We start from the raw sequence: 17,275 nt of genomic DNA on the forward strand, positions 1-17,275 counted from the left end.
CCTCTGCTTTGCAGCAGGCTGAGCTGATTTCCCCCCACAATCCATTGCACCCCCACAGACTCCCCACCCGGCCTTCCTTGTCTCGCCTTGGCTCCTATTGTAGCCGAGGGGGAAAAGAACGATTTTTAAAGATTCACTAATGGTAATGAAAAATATTCTGATATAGCATTAAGGATTTTGCTCCTGAAATGTGTTTAATGTAAATATGCTGTCAGAGACCCTTCAAGTAATTGACACAAGCAGATGATTAGCAGTGTTCTCAACGGTGTTTTTGCATAATCTTACATTTTGACAGAACTCCTCAGCCGCATTTTATTGTCAGTACTCTGCAATCAGTAGGACTTCCTTCCCTGCCAACATTTACTTTGTCATTATGAATCTTGTAAGTGGTCATTTAACTGGTTTCAGGGTGCATGTAGGAGTGTCATTACAGGCATATTTGGGGACATGTCTTCCTACCAAGAAACCCTACTGAAAAGTAAACTTTTCACCAACTGGGATGAAATCAGATGAGCCATTTAGCAGGCCTGACTGTGGGCTGGGGAGGGGCTGGGGACGAGAGGCTGAGTGGTGAGTGCCAGCCCCACAGAGGCAGGGCCAGCGCCCCTGGGGCCAGCCGCACAGGGGCCTCCACTGTCTGAGAATCAAGTTGTAACTTCCTTTCTGAGCTTGGTTGGTTTTTCTTTCTTTCTTTTTTTTCATTTCGAATTGAGTTCATCTTTGGTGATATAAAAAAAAAATTGGTGTTCAATTATAATCATATCCAACTGGCCCAAATTAAACTGCTCTGATCCATAAGCATTCATAACTGCATACAGTTAAGTTACATTAATAGTCAATATAATAAACCTTCACCTTTATTGAAGCCACTCTTGTTTCTACAGCAGTTCTTTAATCTATCTCAATAGATTTCTGGTGTACAGCACATATAGATTTGGCCAGTGACAAGGGTTAGAGTAGTCTTGTAGAACATTTACTTGTAGCTCTGAAAAGCCCACATTCATCAGAGGATGAAGTCGATCAGATTGTACCAGAATCAATGGAAGGCTTGTGGGATCCCTCTTAGGCTTGTAATGCGTTCACCTTCTTTGGAGAGAATTCACACACTCACACACACACTCTCTCTCGAGCGCGTACACTTCTCTGTCTTAAAGCCATTTATCTCTGAATGTCAAATTGCAATAATTAACCATTATTGATCTTAAATTCAATTAACTTCATTAACACAGGTCATGATGAGGGTGCTTGTAAGGGAAAGGCATTTGACAAGTGTCTTTGCTTGCGTGACATTCTGTGTTCGCAGTGGCGCCTATAAACCGTTCACACTGTCCTCTCTGAGAGGCAGCCACCAGAAAGGGCCGACCTGAGATGGGGTCCCTGGGCTGGAATGGGTGAGAGACACAGAAAGTAGTTTCCATTGTTGGTCTTTCCGGTGACTTTGTTCAGTAGGAGTCTTAGGGCCGTGGTGCAGTGCCTGAGCTCTCTTGCGGGATGTGGACACAGGGGCCTTTTGAGCACAGGTGTACTTTTTCACGGTGGTCAGGACACTGCCCCACATGCCCACTCCCTCCTCTTCCCCTACCCCGTAGCCCTTTCACAGATGGGGTTCACAGATTTCCAGGTTTTGCTTAATTCAGAAAGCATCCTGTCCTTTTGTATTTTTAGGCTAATCTCCTTACTCTCTCCACCCAGAAGGAGAGAAAAACCTGACTCAGGAGTGGGACCCACAGGGAGCTTTGGGCAGGCTGCTGTGTGGTATTTGCTGCTTTGCCAGCTGTGCCATTAGTGTGTCATATTTGGTGTCTGCTTACGGTCCTCCAAGGTAGGCTGAATCACCTCGTTTTGCCAGTCGGGGACTGAGGCTTGAGGGGCAGACTCCCAGAGCCATACTCTACCCAAGTGGCATGGCAGAACTGCAGCCTCTCTCCCTGTGGTCTTGAGAGCGTCCCCGTGGTTGTGCACCGTGCTTAAAGCATTGGGGAACCTTCTGCATTTCTTCCTCCTTACGCAGTACATGTAAACGTGCACTCAGGTGAGGAGTAGGGGGACACGGCAGGGAAAGCCCCAGCCTGTGACGGCCGCGCCTGCTTCTGTGTCTCCCTGAATCATCAGCCGTTGGCCTCAGTCTTATGCATGACATGGAGCATCCAGGTGGGCTCGCCCTCCTCCGGGGTCGCTGTGCAGCTGGGATGAGGCCATGCACAGCAAGTGCCCGCGGAAGTACCCAGCATCCCCACGTGGGCCAGGGCCCTTATGAGCTGGAGCGGCTGCCGGTGAATGGGGTGCCCCTGTGCCTGGCTAATGAGTTCTGGGCTTCAGAGTCTTCATGGAAATGATGCTTGGTCTCAAGGAAACAAAATGTGACGACGGGGACAAGCACGAAGTCAGCCCTCCCTGTTGGTGACGTCTTTTATTGGGGGAGTTTTGGCCAGATTTGAAAGAACTTTATCGAATGCCCACCAGGTACCTGCCCAGGCCCTGTACTTTACCAAATGCCCAGGGCCCTGCCTGGGCTGGGGGCTGTGGAGACCCCTTTCTACTGTGGAAAGAAGGGGTCACACTAGCTGCAGAATCCCAGGAGGGCTGTGGGCACAGACTTGAGGACTAGCTAGGGTGGAGAGAATAATGAAGTACAGCGCAGACAGGCCCCTGGCGGGGTTTGGGGAGGTGAAATGCTCCTGGTCACTTGAGCAGAGGCCCAGAATGACCTTCTCTGGGTACGTGGAAACTGCCAGGGAAGTTGGGACCTGCTGAGCTCCCCAAGTCCCTGTGTATCTCCCGAGGAATGTCAGGTTATTGAGGAGGAAGCCACAGGGAGCTCCACCTGACTGTCCCAGTGCCAGTCACGGTGGCCTGACCCTGTCTCAGATGTCTGCTGATGTAGCTGTAGGTTTCTTCGCCGTGTTTTAGGGATGAAGTTGCTATGGCTGTCGGGGTGCCTTGGGTCAGGGAACGGGCAGGGAAGCACGTGAAAGCTGGGCTGGGGGCATGGATGCTGATTTTTGTTTTCCTTTTTCTATTTTTCTTTCTCTATTTTTTTCTGTGCTGGGGGTTGTACCCAGCTAAGGATGAGGCTCAGTGGTAAAGCACTTTATATATATATATATTTTTTTATTTTGAGACAAGATCTTACCAAGTTACCCAGGCTGGCCTCAAACTTGCAAACCTCCTGCCTCCAGAGTTGCTGGTATTACAGGTGGGTGCCATTGCGCCTGGTGCTGGTTTGTTTGGAGGGTCCTCTGCAAGCCTGGGTGTTTCTGGAACAGCTGTATCAAAATCAGAAAATCCAACCTCAGAATTTTCTGTCAGTTCTAGAAAGGGCAGGAACAAGGCAGGCAGAGTGAACCCCCTCTGTGTAGTTTCTGTGCTCCCTGATTATCCAGTTAATCTGCTAACAGGAGAGGAGTGGAAACCAGAGAGTTTATGCTATACATCTCACCAGGCCATTTCTCCACCTTTTCCTCAGACACCTGCCCCTGCCGAGTCCACCTCAGGGTCTTGGGAGAGTCAGAGAGATGATCCAAATGATATTGCGATGGAGGCTCTGAGAGGAACCAAGGACTGTGCCCAGTGAAGGGTGGGCTCAGCCCGGTGGTATCCCAAAGAAACCAGGTCTGAATCCGAGACACCTAAGACCTGCTGGTTCCCACAGGAAGAACCAACCAACACCCCTCCGCCCACCCACCCAGTGGTTGGGGGAGCCACAATGTGCATGTTTTGGTTTCACCCAGAAACTTTCCAGACTGGTAGCTCCTGCCTCTTCCTTCTGCTGAGGTCAATAGTTTCAGCACAGCGGTTCCTTGTGTCTCTCTTTTCTCACAATCCATTGTCAGTGTGGGTGACAATATCGCCCAGAATGTCAGGACCCAAAGGATTCTAAAGCAGAGGGTCTAGAAGTACCAGGGGACATTTGGGCATCCTTCAGAGCCAGCTTCTGAGGCTGCCGAGTCCCCAGTGCAGGGAGCCACTCACTCATGCCACACAGTCTTCAAGTGTACACTCTGTGGAGATGGGCAAGTTGTCCTGAGTCTTTTCTGCTGCCCAGTTCAAAGCCTGACATATAAGAGGAGGTCCTGGTCATGAATAAGTTGCCTTTATAATATTTGTTAAACTTCACAGTGCTCCATGAATGTGTGCTTGGGAAACATGAGGCAGTGCAGAAGAGAACCCCTTCTCCCCATCCTGCCATCTCGGTCCCTAGCAATGACATGGCCCTCCTGCACCCGTACGGCACCCACACCCACGGAACCTGTTAATAGCCAGGCCAGGATCCTTTCTCTGAGCATCCACCAGCAACCACACATACCCTAGAAAACAGAGACTTCTGAGACTTGGTGACCCCTGCTTGACTTAGAGAGCTAACCACACGGGAACTTAGAGCATTATCTTACTTAGTAAATGTTATTTTGCAATATAACATCCAAAATACGAGCATACATATTTCCCCGCAAGTTATGTCACCAGACTCCAGACCCAGAAATAGATCATTTAGTGCCCCAGGTATTCCTAAGCCCCTTCCTGGTCATTACCTCCCAAAGCCATTGTACTCTTGACTTCTAATACTAGATATTAGTTTTGCCAGAGTTAGAATTTTTATATAAATGGATTCAAACAATGTATTCTCTCTCTCTCTCTCTCTCTCTCTCTCTCTCTCTCTCTCTCTCTCTCTTTTCTGTGTCTGGTGGCTTTCACTTAGTTTGTGGGATTCTTCTGTGTTTTTCCCTATAATATTTCATTTTCACCACTGTATGATATTCCATTATGTGAGTATGTCATGAAAGATTTATCTCTTCTATTGATGGACTTTGGAATTGTTTCTAGTTTCCTTGCTATGATGAATTGTGTGCCAAAAGATAACATTGGACAGGTGATCTACGTATGCACATCTGCTGGGTATGCATCCAGGGGCAGAATTGCTGCGTCACTGAGTGTATGTATGTGTAGCTTTAGTAGATGGTGCCACACAGATTTTCAAAATGCTAGTAAGAGTTTGTACTGCTTCAGCCATGCCGTTCCAGTTGTTTCCTGTCTCCACTAAAACTGGTATTGCTGTTTTATTCTTATCAATTGCTATAATATGGTATTAGTTTTTTTTAAATTTTTATGACTTTATTTGTTCATCTATTTATTTATTTGTTTATACATTTATTTATTTATTTAATGTGGTGCTGAGAATCGAACCCAGTGTCTCACACATTCTAGGCAAGCCCTCTACCACTGTACCATAATCCCAGCCCTGGTATTATTTTCTTTATCCACTCTATATTCTAAGAAATGTTAAATATTCTAAGGGGTTTTATGGCCCATGTATGAACATATCTGTAGTTTAGATTTCTGACTGAGTCCGATATATCAGTATTTCCAATTTTCATATATTCTTCTGAATTGTCCTCTAAGAATAGTCTATGGCTAGTAATGCATGATCCAGCTGGTGCCAAGGATACTTATATTGTTTTGGTAGGTTTCTTCTCTCCACCCCCACCCCCCGCCCCCGCACCCATGGAAGGTGAGGAATGGAGGGTTCCTGAATCTAATATAAGAAACACAAACTCAGACTAAACAAGTCAATACTAATTTGTGGTATAAAGAAAATATATAAAGTAATGCCAGCTAGGATTTGGTGAAACCTGCAGGCATATATATGTCAGTCAATTATAAACAGTTCAAACCTTTGAATCATCACCTTTGTTCCTTTAAACAGGTTAGGAAGATTTCATCACTATCCATTTGGATGGTGATTACATGTATGTGAGTGCTGGCTGGGTGCTCAGTGAGTGGTGACTGAGTAGTGGGTCATTACTTAGTGCTAGGTACTACATGATTGCTGGGTGTTTTCTGAATGCTTGATAAGTTCTAGGTGAGTGTTAGATACTGGGTCAGGGCTTGGGGACTAAGTGCTGATTAGTACTGACTGAGTGCTCAGACATTGCCATGTGAGTATTGGCTAAGTGCTCAGTGAGGTCTGGGTCTGGACTTGCATGCTAGGTGAGTACTGGGTAAGGTCTGGCTAAGTGCTAAGTACAGAGCAAGGACTAACTTAGTACTGTGTCAGGGATGGGTGAGTGCTAGGCCAGGGCTGACTGAGTACTGGGTAAAGTCTGGCTGAGTGCTAGGCCAAGGCTAGCTGAGTCCTGGCTCAGTGCTGGCAGTGCTATAGGCTGTAGGAAAATGGCTTCACCGTAGTAACCTCTGTGCTGGTGCTCCACGCAGACAGGGCAGGACTTAGCTTCTCTAGGGTCTCTGAGCATTTCCTCTTCAGGTCTTTCTTCAGGTTACAGGAGAGGGACCTTTGTGGGTTCTCCTGAGTTACACTTGCAGCCATGGCTCTCTCTGAGTGAAATGGAGTGAGACCCCAAGAAGAGATGCTCAGGAGGTCAGAGGACACTCCCAGCTCCTTTACCCAGCATTTAGACCTGTCAAGGAAGCTGGTGGAAACTTCCACTTGAGGTGACCCTTGGAATGCGGTGGTTCTTAGACTAAGCACCCCAACCAGACGACGTGAATTCAGCCAGAAGTTACTGAGGGTAGCTGGTATGGCAGGCCACGGGAAGGCTGCAGGAGTGAGGATTTCCGGTAATGGGCAGGGGAGACAATTTGTGCACATGGTTAATAATTCTAAAAATTGCAAAAGATTAATGGCAAAAACAAGACAGAAATAAATAATGCCAATAATAATATTTTTCTTGAATTTAGAGCTTAGAGAGGATTTTCCATTCCTGTACCAGCCCTGATATTAAAGAAGTCACTATGAGAGAAAGGACTTCCTGGGGGCAGAGGAATGAGCAGGACAGTGGAGGAGAGGGAGGGGGATATGAAAAGATGAGCATTGTGTCTAATGTGGAGGAAACAGGATAAATCAAAGCCAAGAACTAGGAGCATTATCAGGAATGCATGGATGTGTGGAGGCAGGAAGTGGAAGATAAAAAGTGGAAGGGAACATAGGGCTTGATTATTTTGGATTTTGAACGTCAAACTGAGACATTTGTGCTAAGACATATGATCCTCTTATTTCTTTGTGCTCTGTGTAACCAAGGTCATTCAACTACATTAAAGTAAAACCTATGACTCTGACCCATTTATTTTGATAACTTCTTATTTCTAATTTTAAAGCATCCAGAATATGTAATTTTGCCTAATACATGATGAATGGATGGATGGGTAGATGGATGGATGGATGGATGGATGGATGGATGGATGGATGGATGGATAGGGGGGTGAATGGATGGCTTGGTGGCTAGATGAATCAATGAGTAGGTGGGTAGATGGATGAATGGATGGATGCACACATGTGTAGATGGATAGATAGGTAAATGGGTTGGGTGAATCAATTACTTCTTTTTCATATAAATCTTCATTCCTCTTTCATGTAAGCCATCCATCCACCTTCTTTCTGAATATAGCTGTTAAGGCATGATGGAGACAAGCCACTCCCAATGGGAACTTGAGTTATATAGCCACTTGGAAGAGGCTGCCCACAAACTGCCTCAACTCATTGTCCGGTACTCAACTGAGGCTTCCCTGGGTTTTGAGATCTCTGAGTGTGCAGGCCAGCAAGAGTTCCTCTTGGTCTCATTCACTGCCTTATTGGAGACCATGAGCTACTTCATGACGGTCACTCTGTCATGCTCCAGAGCTAAAGATGTATAAGCACAGAGCCATTAGAAAAACTGGCCACTGCTCATGTGTGCAGTTTTAAAAAGCCAAGCCCATCCTCTCCTCCTGATAATTTACCCAACTCCTGTTCTTCCAAGGAGAAAATTCTTTGGATGAAGTTGGATTCACTATGTGTTAGGATTTACCCTATGCCTTTTATAGAATAAAAAAGAAAAAGGATATAGGGAAGGAGATAGAGCCTGGATTCTTCACTCAAGACGGGAAAGAGAACTTGGAAATCCATTGAGCTCAGAAAGAGGAATAGGGATATGGCACTCACGGCAAGCTTTACTCTGTCACTGCGCTTGCCAGAACTTATCCTGACACCAGGAACCTTGCTTCACCTGATGGACCATCACTGGCTACAGGCTAACTGACAGGTGGCAACCCAGACCCTCCCCCACTGCCAGCCTACCTGCATCATGACGCTGCCTTGTCCATTCCACAGTGGATTGGGGTGACTTCAACAGTGACACCCTCCTATGGGACACAGGACATGAGTTCAGAACTGGCTGTGGTGGACTTCCACTGTTGATCAGGTGCCCAGTTGGTTGGTATGTGCTTGAAGCCAAGGACAGAGGTGATTCAGATGGTCCCAGAGCTGAGTATTTATTTCCTATGTATTATTTGAAGAACTGTCCAAGACAGTTGCTTTTGTGCTGTGTGTTCTGGGTTATTTTTCTTTGCACCGGTTGGTGCCTAAACTGCCCTATCCAGAGCATTTTGAGGAGAGTCACTTTAGGAATGGGGAAGCTGCCTTTCCTCTCTGATTATGGTGAGCCTCCCACCTTTCAGGCCTCTTTTCCTGAGCTGCTTTGGAGTGTGGCTTCTGAGATGGCAGAACAGGACTCTCACAGCAACAGGAATCCAAAGGAAACAGCACGAGGCAGTGTCTTCCTTAAGCCAGTGGTGGGAGCCCCAGGCATGGCTTCTGAGGCGCCTGGCCTCCTGTTTTCTGCCACACCTGGAGGAACAGGACTTGTTCTGGATGCTGAGGGTCTGGAACAGGCTGGGGCTTCCAACAACTGCGAGGTGTCCTTTGTCAGTCCCCTGACACGCAGCAGCAGCAGCAGCAGCAGCAGCCCGGCATGGCCTGAACAACCACTGGCCACCCTGGCTCTGCCAAAGAGTAATGTGGCCTTCTTCACACTGACTTCATTCACCAATCAGCTAATGCCATGCTTTTCTTGGCATGAAGGCATCGCAGCTTTATTAACACAGTGATACCCAACTGAACAAGCATTCATCTCGCACATTACATCAAATTAACGTGTACAAAATTAATATTCCTGACCTTGCTAGTGGGAAGAACAATCAATCTAGAGGAGGTTGTCATCCTAACGCGGCCAGCCTTCTGGAGAAGTCCTGACCATTATAACTTCAGCCACATGTCCTTCCCTGCAGAGCCAACCAGGCCCTTCCCCAGCAGCCCTTCTGGTCTGGCTTCAGACCTTCAGATATTTTCCTGGGAGGCCCATGCTGAGCAGGACTGCTTGGAAGGTCACTAGAACCACCCCAGAAGACCATTCCCTCTTTGTCCCCTAGAGGTTGTAACCTCCATCATCCGAGACAGTTGGGGAGATACCTTTATGTGACTCCAGGTGGCCAGGTGGATGGATGGAGACCTGTGTTTGGGGCTGCACTGACCTGCTGGGCACCAGGCATAAACTCGCCTTCTCTAGAACCTTGTTATTTTTTTTCTTTCTGGTGCCTATGTAATAGCCAGGCAGAGGTGCAGCATGTCATCTGATCCCCCTGGTGGGGGTGTGTTTAGTTAGGTCCATCTCCACTTCTCAGCTACTGCTTCAGCCACCACCTCAGTCCTGGCACAAAAAGGGAGTCCCACCCTAGCACCGCTGCTTTGAGCCCTCTCTCTCTGAGCAGCCCGGAGGGTGTCACTCTGTCTTGGTTTTTCTTCTTCCTGGGGCCCCTGAAGAACTGCCCAGAGTGTGCGAATGTGTTCAGTCAGTGCTGACCCAGCTCCGAGCCCCATCTCATGACCCCCTCACACCTCCAGGGCTTCTGGCCAGGTCTGAGCAGTGGGTGGCTGCCTCTGAGCATCCATACTATGGGACCTCAGGACATCTAGGGAGAACTCTCGGCCCGCCCCAAGTCAGGTTGCAACAGACACAGCAGAGGCACCGAATGGCCTCCCCGTAAAGGATCACAGTGAGATGTGCAGCATGCTTCTGCAGCCACACCCTGTGTAAAAATGACCTGGAGGAGGGTGTAGCGGGCATTTTCAGCAGAACTTCTGTGTCCAATGGATCAGTTTCTCTGGATTTTTTCCAGGTGTGTTTAGAGAAAGGTAAGATTTAGGTGAAATTTTCAGGGATCTTTGAACTCTTTCTCCCACACAGAGAGGAAGATGACTCAGGTCACAAGCTAACCTGACATGGGGGCTGGGCTCAGCCAAAGAAAGTGGCCTGGCTGGAGGCTGGGGCTGCAGGGACACAGGCAGCCACTGGGTCTGGGTGTCTGAGTTGGCCTCTCTAGCAAGCACCTGGCTCTGACCCCAGACCTGGGGAAACTCTTGGGTCAGCTCCAAGCAGTAGAGCTGTGGGTGGAGCCGGGCTTGGTCCAAGCCCTTGTTTGCTTCCTTCCTAGAAGTCCCTTGGACAGGGCTGGGGCCTGTGGGGCAGCACGTGTCAGGAACATCTCAAGGCCGCAAAAAGAAGGAAGCACGGGCGCAAACCCCAATGGGGAGGCTTCCCCCCAGCAAGGCCTTCCCTGTGAGGCAGTGAGATCAGCGTGGAACATCTGGGAGATGCCCACTCAAGGCCTTTCAAGGGGCCGGGGCAGTCCCCGGACTCTGCCTTCTGGATGCGGGGTAGTGGCCCGGCCCCTACACTGTTATACAAGCCCCTGTGCTGTTGGTGCACCTCTATTGGCAAAGTCCCTCCAACTTGGAAGTTGTTCAGGGATACTGGGAGGTAGGTGTACTGGTGTACTGGTAGGTAGGAGGTGCCACCCTCCCTCTTTCCAGGTCATGGGAGAAGAAACAGAAGCTCACATACCTGATCCCAGTCATCACTACCACGTGCCCAGTTAGGGACATAGCAGAAATGAAGAGCCAGGGCTTTACTGTCCATGACCTTGCATAGTTTCACAGAAGAAAATGCAGTGCAGAAATGCCAGCAGCAGTGGCAGGTCCTCTGCAGAGTTCAGGCTGCTGCTCTCATAGATGACTGTCCGTGGTGGTAGGCCACTGTGGCTTCCCATCTGCTCCTGCTCTAATTTTGGGGGGATCTCCTGTGTTGTGGGCCCAGGTGCCAGGGGTGCAGGCAGGGCATCAGAAGTGGTCAAGACTCCACCTGAGGATCTTGACATTTGTTCTTGTTCAGACACACTCTACAACAGTGCAGGGGACTTGGGACCTTAGGTGTTGGCTTTGAATCTGATTCATGATACAGGAGGAATAGATCTGGCCAGGAGGGGAGATCAGGAGAAGGGTCTGCAGAGATTGCTGTGCATGAGCCCTGGAGACCCCGGTCAGGACCCAATCTGTCCAATTTGGGGCATATCCCTGGCATCTTCTGGACAGTTCCATTTCTCCCACGTGATCAGGCATGGTTGAGGGCTTGACAGGAGCTCCTGGAGGTTTGCTGAGGCCAGCACGGGTTCCCCTGGCCCTGCAGGATTCCAGAATGTCCTCTTGGCTCAGGACAGCCCCAGATCATCTCTGAGGCAGAACAGGATTGTCTCCAAACTGCTTCCTGCTCACTCTGTCCCCCAGGCTTGGCTGAGTAGTTAACTTCCCCATTGACCATCCCCTCCGCTGGTTAAATTTTTCTTTAAAAAGAAGAAAAACCACAGTGTCATTTAACAATCTGAGTACGTGAGAGGTAGAGAAAAGGCCTGAAGTCTCCAGTCTTGGAAGTGACCCACAGTGGCTCTCCTGAGACCTTGTCCCTGGCCACTTTTGGTGGTTGCCCCCATGGCCGCATCTCCATCAGTTTCCGAGCCCCAGGCCCTCTCCAGTTACAGTCCTTTCCACTTACATGATTTCTTTCATTCCTGTCTGTCAAATGTTTTCTTTCTCTCTCTGCCCACCTTCTACCCTACCATTCCTAAAGGACCCTTCTCCCTTCTTCTTTCCTTTCCTTTTCTCTTTGTCCTCTCTCTGCTGCCGTCCCTCTGCCCTCTCCTGGTCCTTCTCAATCTGCTGGACAGTGAGGGGCACCTAAGCCCTCAAGCCCCCTTTAACTCCTGGTTTTCCCCCTTCCCTCCCTCTGGCCCTTGCCTCTCCTTCCACTGCAGCTAGCGCCCCCTTGTGGCAGGGAGCATGGTCACACTTTACTAGGAGAGCACCTTCCTGGGCCATCTTTACTAAGCAGACAGGGGAAGGTACAGCTGTGGGGAGCTGAGAAACCTTCCCAGGAGTTTTGAGCACTTGAAAATGGTGGGTTTTAACTTCAGAACCTCCATTTTAGTCCAGAAAATGCTAATACCCACAGGGCAATTCACTTTGAAGTTGCTTCTGGGAGCAAAGCACAGCCATACCTTCATTTCCTTTCGTCCCACCCCAGTGCTCCCTTTCCTGCCACCATGCCTGCCCACCTGCAGCCCCCATGACCTGAGAGCACAGAGCCTTACCACCTCTTCACCTTTGGGAGAGGTTCGTCACACTGTGATGGAGGTGAGCCCCACTTGAATGAATTCCATTATGCCCTAGCTTACTCTCTTATATTTATATGAAACATTAATTTTTTTTTACCTAGTGGTTAATTTTAGTTAATGATGATAATAAATATTAACGAGGGAGCTACTGCCTCCCGACCTTCTGATTGACATGGTGGGTTCTTCACACCTTAGACACGTCCATCATCCACAGATAGTGGTGAGCTGTGGGCAGGGCTGAGGGCTCTCCTGGAGGGGCAGGTGTGGCCATCACTGGGGAGTCCTCAAAGGCTCTGCCCTTCAGCCCACTCAGCATCAGCACAGTGCCCACTTCCATGCCCTTGCTGTGTGGGCCCCTCACATTCAGACCCAGGACCTGGGCCTTGGGGTAGAACAGGGTCCTGTGTAACTCATCAGAACACCACTCTCCATGTCTGCAGAGTGGAGATGATTTTCTCTACCTCTCAGGGCCATTCAGAAGATCAGATGCAACAGAGATGGAGAGTGTCCATGCCCAGATGCACATATTAGGCTGGATCATTGTTCTTTCTCATCACTCGACCTTCCCGAGGTGTTGGCAACTTTGCAGGGAGCTCTTAGAGGTTTGAGCTCTTAGAGGTTTTATTGCTCAGGAGCCTTTACCTAAAAGTCCCCTTTGGTTCCGCTCAGCCAAGTTCTCTAATTCATCCAGCAGTCTGAAAAGCCGTTCATGCACTCAGCTCTTGAGATGGACTGCTGTCCTGCATGTGCTTCTCCTTGGCAGGGTGGGGGTGTGGTGGTGTAGGTAGGGAAGCAGCTGCAGCAGTTTGGCTTCCAACTCAGAGAAAGACTTTATCATCAAAGGACGACTTTGGGGACAACTGAGACATAGGTCTCTCCATCTGCCCCTCACTTGCAGTTCTCTGCCTGCTCCTCTGTGTTTCTTTGCAGCTTTAGAGTGGTTTGAATGAGAGCCCCCTCCCCTCACAATCCAGCTGTGTCCTCCACTGGAGCTGCAAGCAAAGGTTTCAGCCTTATTTGTGAAAGAGAAAAGGGGCATGATATGACATGCATTCTTTTTTATTTTATGTATTTATTTATTTATTTTTGGTACTGGACATTGAACCCAGAGATGCTTAACCATTAGCCACATCCCCAGTCCTTTTTATTTTTTATTTTGAGACAGGGTCTCACTAAGTTGCTGTGGCTGGCCTCAAACTTGCAATCCTCCTGCCTCAGCCTCCCAAGTCACTAGGATTACAGACAAGTGCCACCGTGTCTGACAAGAATGCATTCTTGAACATGGGGTTTTGGGTGTGGAGACAGCTCAGGCTGACTCCAAATGCAAGGAGACCACCAGCTTGGGTGCTTTCGGCCTTCTTCCTCAGCAGTGGGTTCTGCATCCTTCTATCTTAAGGGTCCTTCCTCACGAAGTAGCACTTTTGAAAATGCCAGTCACACTTAGAGAACAGGCCCAGGAAGGACTTTCATTATACCCCAATACATTCTGTGTTCTGGGACTGGCTGGGGTTTGGATCCATCTGAGATGTCTAGGCAGCTACTTAGGAGATTGAAGAAGTCATTCCTTCATTTTATGCATCTATGTCAAGTGGTCATTATGGTTCAGAAGTGGTTTGAGTGTATCCCCCAAGGGTTCCTATGTTGGAGCTTGACCCTCGGTGTGAGATGTAAGAGACCTTGAACCTCTAAAAGGTGAAGCTAATGGGAGATCCTTAGGGTACTGCCCTTGGAAGGAATTGAGGTAGTTTTTGCAGGACCCTGAGTTTGTTCTAGGGAGTTGTTATAAGAGCAAGCCTGACCCCTGAATTGCTCTCTGGTTTCCTGTTCTGAGATGTGGTCTTTTACTCCCACGTGTGTGCGTCTGCCATCTGCCGTGGGGTCCTTGCCAGAGCCAGTGGCATGCTATTTGGATTTTCAGCTTCCAAAACTGTGAGTTAAATAAACCTCTTTTCTTTATAAAGTTGGCCTGCCCCGGGTATTTTGTTAAGTAACAGCAAATGGACTAATCCAGCCAGACAATGTGTTCGTGGCAGATATCTGGGACGTGGAGTGTGGGTTGTAGGGGGCTGATCTGACCACACAGAGCTGACAGTTTGTTAGAACATCTGGAACATCTGGCTATAGATCAGTGATTTCAGTTGGCATGTTTAATAACATGAAGAGGAAGGGTGCTAATGGTCTTGGTACAGAAGCCGGAGTCAGAGAAGCCCTCTTCCCCAGAAGTGGCCTTTCACCTGTGGTCTGGGGAGGGACACGTTCCCTCATTTTCCACTTCTCTGCATCTGCCTCTGGGTTTCCAGCAGAGGAGACAGAATGGAAAGTAAGGAGAGAGAGTTCTTGGCACATTCTAGAAGCTGAGAGGAGCTGAGGAGGAAGCAGGTCTAAATGGTGGAGGACTTAGGGGCTGCTTTGAGGAATTTGGAGTTTCTTCCAAGATCAGTGGCAGGTCACTGAGGGTGTTCTGTGAGGGAGTGACAGGAACAGCCAGCTGCTTTATGACAATCCCAGTGGCTTTTGTTTGGGGACTCTAGATGGAAGAGGCTGGGGAGAAGTCAGGCAGTTGGTTGAGGAGGGTTTGAGAGAGCCTGGTGGCTGGTCCAGGCCTGGAGTGGGGCAGAGAGAGGGGCAGATTCTGTTACAAAGGTTGTTGACAACACCTCTCTACGGGGGAGTGACCTGCAAGTAACCTCTTTTCAAATGAGCCAGCCAGTGTTTGTTGCTTCCCTACTGTGTGCAAGACAGAAGATCCAAGCTCCTTGTCCTTAGAGGATTCAGGCAGGAATACACAGAAAGTTAAATAGCAGCAGGGGACTGAGCTGACTGCAGGGCCACAGAGGAGCTTCCCAGGTCTGCACAGGTCCTTGTCAGGTGCAGGTGATGGTGCCTGCCACTGGAGCACTGGAGACCCGCCTGGTGGGTGGAGCCAGGTTCTCACCAGCCCCCCCCCACCCCTTGGTGATTTCTCACTGTCCACACAGACAGGAGGTGCAGACGCCCTGTCTCCTATCCCTCATTACCTGATTCAGGGGATTAGCGCTCAGAGTTCAGAAATCTCCCCTTTGTCCAGCAGGGTCTTTGCAAGTTAAGTAGGATTCAGAGAAGAAAAGACCAAGGGGTGACCTGTGGCTGTGTTTGGGAGGAGCTGGTGTTTGGGGACAGTGAACCACAAAGTGAGCTTGCTCTTCAGTTCCTCACCCTTTTCTCCACAAAGCCATCCAGTGATGGCCGAGCAGAGGAGGGAGGACTCTATCACTCCACGGCCCAGTGCTGTTCAGATAGGGAAATGGAGGCCCAGAGAAAGAGAACGATGGGTGGCCCAGAGGATGGCAACCATCCTAGCCCCTGCGGGTACTCAGGAAGTAGTTGTGGTTCAAACGAGTGTTTTCCCGTCTCTCTGGGCCCTTTTGCACTTTTCTTGCAACTTTTTAAAGTTCGGTAATCAAGAGCAGGTCTGATATTCTCCAAGGAGTGAAGTTGTTGCAACCCTCGTGGAAGGATTGGTCCTTGGCCCTCTGTTTTCATGTGGAGGGGAGAACCCGTGGAATCTGTCTAACCCTGGGCTCTGAAGAGAACACAGCCTCTTCAACAGGTAGTGAGGTTCCCATCCTGGCCGTGTGCCCGCGCCCTTGTAAGGACCCTCAGAAACCATGACAAGGCCGTGGCTGGGGTGCAGGGTGAGGCCAGGTCTCCCCAGGATCCAGGCCTTCTTGGCACTGGAGCCTTTTAATTTCCCTCAGAGTTGGATTTTATTCCCACCAGGGAGGTTGGCCTTACTTTTCTTTCAATATTAATTTCCTTCTCAGCCATCAGACTGATGACATTCTGATACTGCTGTGCAATTTTCAAAGCTTATAGGAGGATGTTGGGGGCCAGCCTGGGGCAGGAGCTGGTCACATCAATGGTGGCACACACGGAGGGGTGCACCACACAGCCTGTGGCCACGCAGAGCTGGGTTGATGCTTCACAGCAGGGGTAGAGGTCAGCTGGGATGGGCGTCCAGTCATGGGGAGCCATGCTGCTCCTGAGTGGGAGACGCCTCTCAGCTGGTAGCCTTGATGCCGTGGTGGGCTCTTGGGTGTCCACTATTGACTTGACCTTCCTCTGGCTAGCTGCTGTCCTCCTGGAGAGGCTGCTGGGGATATTTCTCTTCCAGACTTAATTCTGCAGAAACTATAAAACAGGAGCCAAATGCCCAAGTTGTGGCACTTGAGCTTTATACTGTGACTCTGGGAATGTGTCCAGGATAGAAGGGCTTTGGTGTCTATTCCTGTCTACACAGGGCTGGGTTTCCCTGGGTCTCCATGGCAAGGACACAGGCCATGTGGTTTCCTCCTCCTCTCCCAGACTGCTTACTCACAATAGAGCCCCTTCCTCAATAGGAGCATCACGCATAAGACCACCTGGTGCTTCTCTACAGATTGGGGGCTGCATCTAGCTGCGTCCAGCCCACCCTGTTACAACTGTCCTCAGTGAGGATTCTAAGAGAAGGTACAAACCTGCCTGGATGCCCTGACCTGCGTCATGCTGTGTCCCTCAGTTAGGGTGACCAGCTAGGGTGACCATTTGCCCAGGACTGAGTGAGTGGATTTCCAGGATGCAGGACTTGCAGTGCTAAAACCAGGACAGGTCCAAGCCAATTAGGGCACTCGGTCTCTCTACCCTGGCTGCCCTCCCTCCAGGCCTGCCATCTGTTGGAGTTCATGAGTCCAGATTTCTAGAAGGTGCTGCAAGTTGAGGAAGGCTACGGGGAAGATTGAGATGTCTTCTTTTATTTTTCTTTGCCTGTTCTGTTTCCAGTACACATGTTCACATTCTTCACTGTGGCCGGCAGATGAGCCTGCCTTGGCCTGCGCTCTATTTCCCTATGCATTTTGGCTCTGGCCCTAGGAAAAGAGCTTTAGCTGTTTTAAGTTGTCATCTCTAAGTGCTTGGCTTCAGACTTAATGTTCACCCCAGCACTTCACAGCTCAGCTGACCAGAGCAGGGAGCTTTCTTCTGATGA

General features: G+C 49.4%; 1 protein-coding gene across 1 annotated transcript in view; it reads left to right on the forward strand.

The window, feature by feature from the left end:
* Positions 1–17,275, forward strand: part of Tshz3 (teashirt zinc finger homeobox 3) — a 69,588-nt gene that overhangs the window by 45,749 nt on the left and 6,564 nt on the right. The window lies entirely within an intron of this gene.

The sequence above is a fragment of the Marmota monax genome, unplaced genomic scaffold (assembly GCF_021218885.2).
Source record: "Marmota monax isolate L192 unplaced genomic scaffold, Marmota_monax_Labrador192_F-V1.1 WCK01_AAM20220418_F8-fsc00101, whole genome shotgun sequence".
In the NCBI taxonomy this organism is placed as follows: Eukaryota; Metazoa; Chordata; class Mammalia; order Rodentia; family Sciuridae; genus Marmota; species Marmota monax.